Below are 13,384 nucleotides of genomic sequence, written 5' to 3' on the forward strand. Positions count from 1 at the left end.
GAAATGGGATTAATGGTAAACTGGGTTTACCAAAAGTAGATTACTAAGCAAGACTGGTCTCTCTTAATATAGTACTTCTTAATCTTTTTAGCCCCAAGGCACTTCTCAGAAAATGCCAGCTCTTGGTTTCCACTCTTTTTTTTACTACAGAAAACAATAGAGCAAGCCTTCTCTTGCAAAGAACTCAGAAAGATCACAACAGATCAGAATGATTTCAATGCTATGAATTCATAACTCAGGAAAAGGCAGGGAGACTTCTTCCTCTCAAAGGGGCTTTATTGCAACTCCTAACATGCACCCAAAGATGGCTGACAACCTTCTGTTGATATCATCATGTCAGCTATAAGTAAGGGAGTTAACTCTTACTACTCATCCCCCTCTCTCAGGAGAAACTTGAAGGAACTGCAATGTCTTCTTGAGAGGAGAGGTTACAAAGATATCACTATCTTGTATGCCTTTACTACTCACTTCCCTACAAAAACAGAATAATCAAAACACATATATCAACAAGCCTTTTCATTTAAAGTGGATAGTTTCACAAATATAGTCTATTTGGTGGAGCTGGTGTACATTCTGACCTGGTAAACAGTGGAATATGATGGAGATTCTACAGAGAAGGCCTCTGGGTGTCTCCACCCAGTACAAAAGAGAGGTATCTGTCTTAGCTTGCACAGAACCATGTACTCCTGCATCTGGAATCTAAACTTCCTGCTGTGTGAAAAGAGTAGGTACATTTCTTGAGCCATGCCTGGTGTTATAATTCCATCTCTGATGGTGCTTTATGAATTTCTTTCTCACAAAATTCCTGTGCATTGACAAATTTTGGAACCAAGTCATCTATCATACTTGGTAGAGTTGCACAGAGCTGGTGACTCAAAAGCGACTCAGCTGGACTCCATCCACGCGCTAATAAGGTTGAACAGTATATCAGGAGAGCCTTATACAGATCTTTGCTCTCCTGAAGCAAATTCTTCAGTCTTCATTCTCCCAAAGCAAATTTTTCACAGTCCACACTGCATGTTTTGCTTCCTTGTTACTGCATGGGAAATGTGGACTGTTGGTGATATGCTGAAAGTCATACTGGGCTGCAAACTGCTTAAAAGAAGCTCCAGAAAATTGTGGACCATTATCCATTTTTGAAACTGAAGATATGCCACAGTGTATGCCATGTACTCTTCAAAACCCTTATAACCCTCTCATTTGTGGTGTTCTGTAACTGTGTCATCACAAGTAATGGGAGTAATAGCCAATAAGAATGAGGTAAAGCGAACTCTTCCAGGTCAGTAGGTTGGCTCCCAGCATCTGCCATGGATATTCTGGTAATTCAGTCATAAGCAAGGATCTGGGTTTCCCATTTCCTGTGGAAAAATGAAAAAAAAAACCCCCATGGATTTTCCCTTTTAACCAAGAAAAACATGGATTTTTCATTTTAACAGAGAAACATGCATGATTTTCCACTTTTACAAAGAGCTTTCTTTAGGCTGGAAGAGCTGGAAGACCTGGGCAGAATGGAAGAAGGGCAGGGGGCATCACGTGCACACTCACACATGCAGCCTGGAGAGCATCTCCTGCAGGTAAGTCTGAGCAGGGGGTGGTGATTGAGGCCCTCACAGGGAGGGAGAGAAGGGAGGAAGTTAGGAAGGGCCGGGGGTGCTGCCCAGCTGGGGTGATGCATGGGGCTTGGGGCCCAGAGCTGGAATGCGTGGCTGCAGGACCCTAGTGGGGAGCAGGATGAAGCTACAGGCAGCATATTTTGGGGGCGAAGAGGGAACTGCTTCCCTGCCACTGTGCACACTCCTAGGAGAGCAGGGTGGCATGTGACCTTCAGATCTGTGCACAGGATTTCCAAAGGAGTAGTTGGAGCAAGAAACCTAACTTTTTTAAATGGAGTATGATAAATTTGTTAAATGAATGATTTAATTTAGTTGCCTGTGACAGCAGAGTATAGGACCCAGATGTCCCCTTTCAGTCCCTATAACAATGGAAGACAATTAGGGGGAAAAGATATTGTGAAAGGAAGCTTGATCATATGAAAACATAAGGGCATCATAAAGCACCTGATCTAATGCAAATGTATAACTATTGACCAATGCAGCCAGGAAAAGATAAATGGAGCTTTGTGATTACACATCCTCTATTCAGACTCCTGATGCTTTATTTGTTCTAGTTTCTCTCAAAGAAGTCTGAATGTAAATGAATGAGACATTGTTATAACCAATATGAGAAAATGCAAAGCTATGGAACAGAAGTTTCTTAGATGGGAAACAATGCAAAGCACAGAAAAGAAAAGTTGGGTGTTACCAAATTTGAGGGTACTGAAGAAATTGACTGGTGTTATAGCAGAACCACTGGCACAACTGTTTGAGCACTCATGGCACTTGGGTTAGGTCCCAGAGGACTGGAAAAGGGCCAGTGTAGTCCCTATTTTCAAGAAGGGGAAGAAGGAGGATCTGAGTAATTATAGGCCAGTAAGTCTCACCTCCATCCTTGGAAAGGTCTTTGAAAATATTATGAAGGATCATATTTGTGGGAGTCCAGCAGGAAAAATAATACAATAGGGAAACCAGCATGGATTTGTAGCAGGTAAATCATGCTTGACCAATCTAGTTTCATTTCATAAAAGGACTATGAAGTGCTTAGATGTAGGAGTAGAGGTGGATGTTGTTTTCTTGGATTTTAGCAAGGCCTTCAACATGGCCATTCTATTCTCATCAATAAATTAAAAGGCTGTGACACAGATGTTTAAATGGTCCAGTAGATGACAAATTGGCTTAGTGGTTGTACCCAGAGAGTGGTAGTAGATGGGTCGGTATCGACCTGGAAGGATGTGGGTAGTGGGGTCCCGCAGGGTTCAATCCTTGAACGTATACTCTTCATCAGTGACTTGGATGTGGGTGTGAAGTGTGCCCTGTCCAAGTTTGCAGATGACACTAAATTGTGGGGGTGAAGTGCACACTCCAGAGGGTAGGGAATGATTGCAGACAGACCTGGACAGGTTAGAAAAGTGGGCCGTACACAACAGGATGCATTACAACAAGGAGAAGTGCAGAGTGCTGCACCTAGGGCGTTAAATATCCAGCACACATACTGGCTGGGAAGTGACACTCTCAGCAACACAGATGTGGAAAGGGTTCTCAGAGTCACAGTGGACTCCAAGATGAATGTGAGTCATTGGCGTGATAAAATCATCAGCAAAGCTAACTGCACTTTATCATGCATCAGCAGATGCATGACAAATAGATCCAAGGAGGTGATACTTCACCTCTGTGTGGCATTGGTCAGACTGCAGTTGGAGTACTGCGGCCAGTTTTGGGCGCTGTACTTCAAGAAGGATGTTGATAGATTCGAGAGGGTCCAGAGCAGGGCCACTTGTATGGTTAGGGGCTTACAGGACAAGCCCTATGATGAGAGACTGAGGGACCTGGACCTCTTCAGCCTCCACAAGAGAAAGCTGAAAGGTGATCTTGTGGCTGCCTACAAATTCATTAGGGGGACACAGCAAGGGATTAGAGATGTTCTGTTCACCAGAAGGCGCCTTTTGGGGTAACAAGGAACAATAGTCACAAATCGACAGAGAGCAGATTTAGGCTAGACATCAGGAAAAACTTCTTCACAGTAATGTGGCCAAAATTTGGAATGGGCTTCCAAGGGAGGTGGTGCTCACCCCTACTTTGGGGGTCTTTAAGAAAAGGCTGGCTAGGCATCTGGCTGGGGTCATCTGACCCTAGCACTCTTTTCTGCCTATGCAGGGCGTCATACTCAATGATCTGTTGAGGTCCCTTCTGACCCTAGCATCTATGAATCTTTGAAATATTGTGAGAAGTAAGCGGAGCAATGTAGCCATGGTAACTATTGCTACACTACATTATTTTTATATAGATCAAAAGAGCTCCATGGAACCAGTGAACATGCACTTTTAAAAAAAATTCTCCCTCACTATTTCCTTTCCATTTTTAATATGAATTTTAATCATTGTCATTATCTGTCAGCAGCTGAATAGTTTGTCAGTCAATATTCCTCTTTAAGCTCAGAAGACCTGACTCAGAAGCTCTTGTCAACGGAACTGAGAATACAACCCAATTGTATAACATGTCTCTAACTCCCCAGAGCCCCAAACCATACGATCTTTGGTCTCTTGAAAGATTCAAGTCTCACTTGAGACCTAGTATATGGCTGCAACAAGCCACAATGGTGTTAAATGTTAGCTACTTGGCTTCTTGGTACAAACTACAAAATTGAAAGAGTATGATTGGTTTCTATATATGGAAAATGTATAAATTTGTTAGAATTTTCCAGGTATTGAATCTAATTATCAGGGGTTTGTTTTGAATTTTCCCACTGCTATGGCAAAGAAAATAATGGTTCGGGAGGGAGAGATCAGGTAGCTGCCTTGTACTATGACACCCCTGCAACTTTTTCTCCTTGCAGCTCCTCGTCTCCACTACTGTCAGACCCTGCTTGGGCTATATTCCTTCCCTGAGCATGGGCACATGACAGTAAAAGTGGGGAATGGGCAGAAGTTCCAGAGGGCAAGTAGAAGCTAATTTTACATGCAAAAGACCAAAAGACACTGACTTTGAAATAAACATGCCTGTAGTGGCTTGCCTATATGCAAATGACTATGGGTACTTACAAACCTAGTTCATCCAGAATTGATGCATTTTCCCCTTTTTTGCAAACTGTAGCAAGTTTCAGCACAAATACTCCATATACACACTTTTGAGCAGCACTATTTTTTACGTGCTTATACATAGTACAAACTATGGATGATATTTCAAAGTCAAAAAGCTCGTAATTTGTTACATAGTTCATTGGGCTGGGCTCCAACATTCATCAGTGTTTCAAGCCATGGTGACCCCACAGTCCAGCACTGTATCAGTATGTGTGCGTACTCCAGGAACCCCACCATCCATGCGCTAATTAGCATGCTGCACAGTTATGACTAGCACCAGGTGTTTTTGTCATGAGCAGGGATCCTGGCTTTCTCTGATATAAAAGAATTTCCAATTTTTGGATTAAAGAAAGTAACCCAAAATCCACATTTTCCCGTGATCACAATGAAACACCAGTAATATAATATAATATAATATAATATAATATAATATAATATAATATAATATAATATAATGCTGTTTCATTGTGAACACAGAAAATTGTGGATTTTGGGTTACTTTTTTAAATCTGAAAATTGGGAATTTTTTTATCAGAGAAAACCAGGATCCCTGCTGATTAACTGAGCTAGCTGCAGCCCCTTAGGGCCTGTTACCAGCTGGCTAATTTGTCCAGGCTACCAGCTTGCAGCCTGTTACAATCAGCAACAACAGAAAGATCAGAAAAGTGTGGGTCCCATACTAAATGGGGTAAGCAACCTAGTGACAGATGATGCAGAAAAGATTGTAAGTACTCAATGCCTTTATCACCTCAACCTTTGCAGGCAAGGTCAGCTCCCAGACTGCTACATCTGGCAGCACAGTTTGGGGAGGAGGGTAACATCTGACAGTAGTGAAATAACAGGTATGGGACTATTTAGAAAAGCTGGATGTGTTCAAGTCCATGGGACTGGATGCAACACACCAAAGAGTGCTGAGGGAGTTGGTCAATGTAACTGAAGAGCCACTGACCATTATCTCTGAAAATTCATGGCAATTGGGAGAGCTCCTGGATGACTGAAAAAGGGCAGATCTAGTGCCCATCTTTAAGAAAGGGAAGAAGAAGAATCTTGGGAACTACAGACCAGTCAGCCTCACCTCAGTCTGTGGAAAAATAATGTAGAAGGTCTTCAAGGAATCCATTTCTAAGCACATGGAGGAGAAAGATTTGATTAGGAAAGGTCAGCATGGATTCACCAAGAGAAAGTTATGCCTGACCAACCTGTCTTTTATGACGAGATGACTGGCTCTGTGGATGCCAGAAGAGCAGTGGATATGATATACTTTGACTTTATCAAGGCTTTTGATATGGTCTCCCACAAAATCCTTGCAAGGAAGCTAAGGAAGTACGGGTAGGATGAACAGACTATAAGATAGAAAACTAGCTGGATTGTTGGGATCAAAGAGTACTAATCAATGGCTTACTTTCTGGTTGGAAGCTGGTGTCAAGAGGGGTGCCCCAGGGGTTGATCCTGCATCCAGTTGTGTTCAATATCTTCATCAATGACTTGGAAGATGGCATGGAGCCATCAGCAAGTTTGCAGATGACACCAAACTTGGGGGTAGCAGTAGATACACCGGAGGGCAGGGCTAGAATTCAGAGAGATCTCAACAAATTGAAAAATTGGACCAAATGAAATCACATGAGGTTCAATAAGGAGAAGTGCAAAGTCCTCCATTTAGGTTGGAACAATGCCATGCACTGGTACAGGCTGTGGACCAACTGGCTAAGCAGCAGCTCTGCAGAAAAGGTCCAGGGGGTTACAGTGGACAGTAAGCTGGATACAATTCAACAGTGTGCACTTGTTGTCAAGAAGGCTAACAGCATACTGGCTGCATTGTTAAGTGTGTTGCCAGCAGGTCAAGGGAAGTGATTAGTCCCCTCTATTCAGCACTGGTGAGTTTACATCTGGAGTACCAGTTTTGGGCGGAAAGGATGTGGACAAATTGTAGAGAGTCCAGTGGAGAATGATGAAAATTGTTAGGGTGTTGGGGCACATGACTCCTAAGGAGAAACTGAAGGAACTGGACTTATTTAGTCTGGAGAAGAAAAGACTAATGTGGTATTTAATAGCAGCCTTCAACTACCTGAAGCGGGGTTCCAAAGAGGATGGAGCTAGATTTTTCTCAGTGGTGGCAGATGACAGAACAAGGAGCAATGGTCTTGAGTTGTAGCAAGGGTAGTTTAAGTTAGATATTAGAAACAATTTTCTCACAAGGATGGTAATAAGAACTGAAACAGGTTACCCAAAGAGGTGGAATCTCCATCCTTGGAGGTTTTTAAGACCTAGCCAGAGAAAACCTTGGCTGGGATGATCTAGTTGGACTAGGTGACCTCCTTAGGTCCCTTCCATGCCTAATTTTCTATGATTTTATGAATCTAGGCTCAGATGGTGGAGTGAAGAGGAAATTGAAAAGTGTTTGATATAGTGGTTCATCATAAATTGAAAAAGAGTTGGCATTAAGGGGGACTGAGCACAACGCTTTATTGAGATGAATTACACTAACCTTTCCTTATGGTGGATTCCCATCAGCATCTCAACCTTTTGGCTAGGATCAAATATAGCAGGACGATCCCGCTCCACCTGAAGAGGACCCCCGCGATGAGACTCTATGGGCTGAGACACTTTCTCCGAACCACTTCCTCCACCATTGCGGACCATTGTAACAGATTTGTGTGCATCTATCTCTTGTCTCTCTCAGCATTGCGAACCCCCTCCTTCCCCTTCCCCTTCCCCTTTCCGTCCTCCCCCCACCCCCAGGCTTAGTTGGCTAACATTGTATCTCCTGTAACCTAGTTGCGTTCCCCTCCTCACCCCCATCCCTCTATTGTTAGTCCCTCTCTCGGGCAATCTGTATTTCCCTACCAGCTTTGTCATCTTTTTTGGATCCCCAATCCTAAACATCTACTAATAAAAATGCCTTCAGCTCCAAGCCCAACTGCCATATCCTTGACACCCTACGAGAGCTTGGAATGCTGGTCAGAACCATCAACCTTGTGCGGGACTCTATGATGGCTGCACACCACCACCCAGCCATGGGTGAGATGCATGACATCCCCATCCAGTCCAGTGTGAAGCAGGGCTGCTAGCTCAGCCCCATCATCTTCAACCTGGCAACGCAGCTGCTTCTCTGGGCAGTGCCAGGAGGCCCCTGAGGCCTCGACCTCTATGAGCAGAAGCTGAGCATCTTGGTCTAGGTGGACAGCCTGGTCCTCCTTGCCAGGAACAACCACTGGGTTGTTTTTTTTCACCTTAAGGGCCAAAAGAAAAAAAAAGGGTATGTGCACTATACAAAACTGAAGCTGAAATTAGTACCAAGCTAAACAAGATCCATTTGATTTTACATTAATATTAATCACTTGATATATGATGATTTGAAGAACGTATTTAGAAACCTAGCCACATAAAACTTAACTACTTTAAATATAACCTTAAAATATACTCTATGAAATGGATTAAAGGGGCATATAAGATACCAAAAAAGAAAAAAACAGAAAAAAATATTGTACATACCATTTACCATTAATTTATCATTACAAAGTTGCCTATGTACAATTGATATGTAAATATACCAATCAAAAATTATAGCTCTTTTCCACATTCAATTAGTTTCTGGCCATCCAGTTTGCAAATAAGAATGGAAATAATATAAATTAATGTCAGTGGGATTAGCTCCTCTTTTTATATTCTTCATCTTCAAGGTTGTGATGGGCTGAATGAGAATTTGAAACAATGATATTGGTGGGTACACAAATATTCGACCACAGCATTGTTGCTTTAACATGTCCTTATTTAGCAAAAGGACTGTGCCTATATACTTTATAGATCTCAGTTGAAATAGAATTCCAGTGATGGCAACTATTTTTTAATTGATTGATTGCAATAATTTTCTTTGCAAATTTACAGAATAAAGGTATTATTGAAAGAACCAATTTATGTATGTGAATATAATAAGAATGTTAAACAGCATTAACAGCATATTGAATTCCTAATAACTGTCCCAGAGTTCTTTAATATTCAAGCAGCTGGAAAGTTTCATTTGGAAGGTTCATATTGTTATAACAATATAAGTCTTTTATTTTGTTATATTATTCACTATTTTCTTATGAGTGGGGAGTGAGCTCAAGGGTACTGATCAAAAGTTAGATATATTCCCAACTGTAGAAGCTACTTTATAGAGTTTGTGTTTTCTGTTACAAGTTGCCAAAATGCAACTAAGATTGGTGACGGATCTAGAGTGGGGTGCAGTACCACACTCTTAAATAAAAAAGGCTTATCCTTGGTTGTTTGCGGAATGTTCCTAGTGCCACCTGCTGAATACATTTGGCAATTGTCTTTCTTGGTTTGAAAAGGAAGTTTGCAATATGGCAAGCCTTAGCATGGCATGAGACTAAAGAACTGTACAAAATAAATGGTATGTCAACACAATGCAGAGATGCAGGAGCAACTTGTGTTCCATTATTAACATAACTCACATTGCCTTCAATTAGAGCCAGTTAGCAGTGCATCAGAGGCTTATGTTTCCATAAGCAACAAGCTTCCTTGTCAGATGCTAATGAAGCAGTTTATTGTCTATGAAAGCTCACACCTCTCTGAACCAGTCAGACTGTAACATGCAACCCTCCCCTTTGTTCTGCCTTCAATTAAAGTAGAGATGAGACAAAAATTCCTGGAAATGCAGCAAGATACCTACATATTTCAGTTGTCCTTAACAAACTAGTTGATTGATGAACAGTGCACAATCGTTTACTTGGGCAGGACTCACCAATTATGCCTACTTTTGATATTTGTATAAATAGCTGAAAGTTGTTCCATATGAAATTTCAGATAAGTGTATCAGTGGACTTTATGCTTATGACTGTATTGTTGTTTTAAGTTCTAAATGAAAATTAAATTAAGGACTTCCAATTTAGTCTCCTTTGTTGTTCTACAATGTATCTACTTAATCTATCAATCTGCACATTAAAAATGGATGCATTTTCAACGTGGAGAACTCTATTCAGTTTTCTAATAGTTATGATGTCTTAATAATATGTTTTTTACTATCAAATTTTCCCACTGCAAAGCCAAATAGGCTCTATTTATCAAAAGGGTGCTTTTGGAAGAGAAGCAGCACTGTATTAGAAAACATAGCAGCTCAGTAGACAGTAGATTATTACACAAGAAGAGGTAATGCTACATTGTGATGTGTGAAAGAGATTACCAAATACTGCATTAAAGAAAAAAAAATCTGTTTATTTTATAACCTGGAATAAGACCCTAATCAGTGCTACTCTGGGTCCTGAATAAGATTATGCTTCTGAAGTTGCCATCCTCAGCATTGCAAGACACAATCTCTTTAGAAAATAAACTAATTCCAAATCAATTGAACAGACTTAGAAAAAAACCATTTTCTTTGTCTTGTTTGCTTCAGATGTAAAACCACCCAAATCGCACAACTGCAGAGTATCGATTCTCTATGGTAAAAAAAGAGATTCTAATCCATATGGATTTAAATAGGGAGAGGTACTGTAAATGCAAAGAGCAGCTGCAATCAGATATAGGTTATTATAGAGTTGCATGTGTATATGACTAGGCAGTATGCTTTGTGAACACCCATCTGCAAACTTTCAACAATTTTTTTCATTTCTGCTCTATGAAAACATTTTGAGAAAAATTCATTTTGCTATCAATTTAAACATAAGGAAGATAAAATGGTGATGATATTTATTTTTGGTTGAATTGTGGATTTGTTGTTTTATTGTTATCTATAATTATCTTCTAAGCAATCTTTTCTCTCTGATATATGTATACTTTTTTTGTTCCAGTATATAGTCTTGTAATTTATCTTTTGAGAAGATAATTGCTTACATTTTCTACTTCTCTCATTACAGTGACAGGATAATTGTTGCATATAAAACCCACTAGCTAAATATATTATATCCCACTCCAATGGCTAGTCTATATAGAAAACAAGTCTTACAACTACTACCAGTTACTCCTTCAGCTTCAGTGTTCAAGTTCCACACTGTATTGCTGAAGTCTGAGATTTTAAACACTGATGATGACCTAAGCTGGGAGCTGCTTAGGCTAACTCTTGGTTTTAATTCAAATATATAATATAATATAATTGAGGTATATTCTTTTATACGATGCCTTATTCATACTGTACACGAGGTTGTTCTGTATAGTTTGATTGGTTTCAATAAGACTATATGCAGAGGCTAGTTCTTAGTTTTAGTTTATTATGTACAATATAATCAATGAAGATAATATTCTCTTTTCTTGATTATATCTGTACTGTGAAACTGCATGCAGGTAAGCATGAATAAGGCAGGCAAAATCCAACCATTATCTAAATTACATCATTTGAATATTTTTAAAGAATTTTCTTTTAATTGGAGAGACAAACTTAGGCTAAAAAGAACTAGTCTTTTGAAAGTCCAATGTAAAACACATTAGAGAGACCTGCCTTTCAAATAAAGTTTGGTGCTGTCTGAAAATCGTGGCCCATAAAGTCATACCTAATCCCTTTTTAAAATATTGGCTTGGAATTATGCTTTTTTTTAGGAAAAAGATTACTAACAAAGCTGCCATAGAATTCCAGTGATGGCAATTATTTTTTTAATGGGTCAATTTAATTGCTCATTTTCTTTGTAAATTTACAGACTAGCTCTTAGTTTTAAATTAAATGTACTAATATAATCAAGGAGATATATTCTCTTTTATTAATGATATTATATCTATATTGTAAAACTGTATGCTCGTAACCTCCTGTACAGCATGAATAAGGCAGGCAGAATCAAACCATTATCTAAATTATAATATTGGCTTGAAATTATGCTTTTTATTAGGAAAAAGTTTACTAATGAAGCCACCATGGAATTCAAGGAATCACCTCCTACAGATTCAAAGTGTAGGAGTAAACTGTTGTAAACACTCAGCCAAATCCAAACCTTCTTATGTGAGACTTTTACAGCTTCCTCTGTCCCCTGCCCCACCTCTCTTTCTTTGGGCCCCTCACATACAACTTCCTATCTGTCTCTAGGCCACCCACACATTCAAACATCTGTAGCCTGGGTGTACCCAGGGTATGTACTCCCCTTTCTAATGGAAGGGAATTGGCAGCAGGCAGAGGTGCTGTGGAAGAGACCTGCAAGCTAAGCACAGTCTCCCTGCTCCCTATAGAGCCAGGTCAGGACAATATCAAACTATATACAATATTTACATAAATGGATAAATAGACATAAATATAAACATAGGTACAGATATATATGTACAACAATCTATATACTCAGATATCTATCTATCTATGTATCTATGTATCTATCTATCTATGTAAGTATAAACCTTATTCTCTACAATGGGTCACCACCACCGGGGTTTCAGGTAAGTGACAGGTAAATACAGGTAAGTGACAGCAAGGGGTGCCAGCAGATTCCCCAAGCAGGGTTATAGACTCTACTAAACTACTAATACACAAATATAGAGGTACATAAAATATAAGGCACAATATTACACAACATAATAAAATATCAAAACTAATACATATTTACATCTCTATAAATAAAATGCACTATTCTTATGTGATGCTATATCCCAAGAATCTGTGCTACTTCAAAAGGGCATCAGGTCCTGCACAGGTAAACGGCTGGCCTAAAACTGATAAACATAAGGGAATACAGAAGGACAATAAATAAGTACAGGTATGTGCAGGTATGTATAGGGAAACAATCACTAAATGCAAATAGCTGGTACATGGTCCAGCAGAGATCTTATAACTATACATTTACAAATATAATAATATACAAAATATGAAGCGCAGCAACATCAGGTACCCATAACCCTTCAGTGCTTCCCCAGGCCCAAACAAGATCTCTAGGGATGTCCCCTTGGAGCACCCTTGACCTAAAGAAGACTTCCTTTGCCTGGGCTTCCCCTTCGGCCTTACTGCCTGAGTAACTCCCCCTCCCCTGTGGGAATCCCTTTCCCTGGACAACTCACGATTCCAAGGGTCCTAGGACAGGGGGTCTTCACCTGAAGGCACATTGCTCCTCTCTGGCAGAAGCCTCCTGGGCTCTTGCCCACCCGTGGCTCTGTGCACCAAGGGCTTGGCCTTTTGTCCAGGGCCAGAGGCTCAGGCCGCCTTATGCAACACTGGGGCTCAGTCCCCTGTGTAGGAACTAGCTGTGCACTGCATCGCTTGTGTGAAATTCCAGCCACATGCCAGGAGTAATGGATCCAAGTCACCTCGAATGGCTCCCAGGGTCTTGGTCCCCTCTTGGGACCCACTGTGCAGTTCTGTTGCACTGGGCCCCAGCTGCATGCCAGAGGTCAGAGGCCTGAGACCCCATGCAGCTCCCAAGGCCTGGGCTCTGTGTACCAGCCCATGCACCACACTCCTGGCCATAGACCCAAGCTGTCTCGACCAGCTCCCAGGGCTTCATGCCTCAACCTGTGCACCATCTGGAGCCAGCGCCAATTGCCAAGTCTCTCCAGCGAAGGGAATCTTCAGGGCGTCTTCGAGGCAACTGGAAACACCCACTGGAAAGCTCTTCCTAGCCCTGCTTGCTTCTTTGTCCTTCAATGCATCTACCACATGCTGAGCACACTGTTCCTTTTATTATCTTTAGGAGCTCTGCCCTGAAGTCTGTCAGACCTGAAAAGTGCAGTTCATAATCAGGTCCAGACTCTTGGGCAAGCTTTGCCCTGTCACTTTCCGATTGGTGGAAATGCTCCGCCAGTTGCATTGTG

The sequence above is a fragment of the Crocodylus siamensis genome, chromosome 1 (assembly GCF_052110815.1).
Source record: "Crocodylus siamensis isolate JL-2025a chromosome 1, ASM5211081v1, whole genome shotgun sequence".
Lineage (NCBI taxonomy): Eukaryota > Metazoa > Chordata > Crocodylia > Crocodylidae > Crocodylus > Crocodylus siamensis.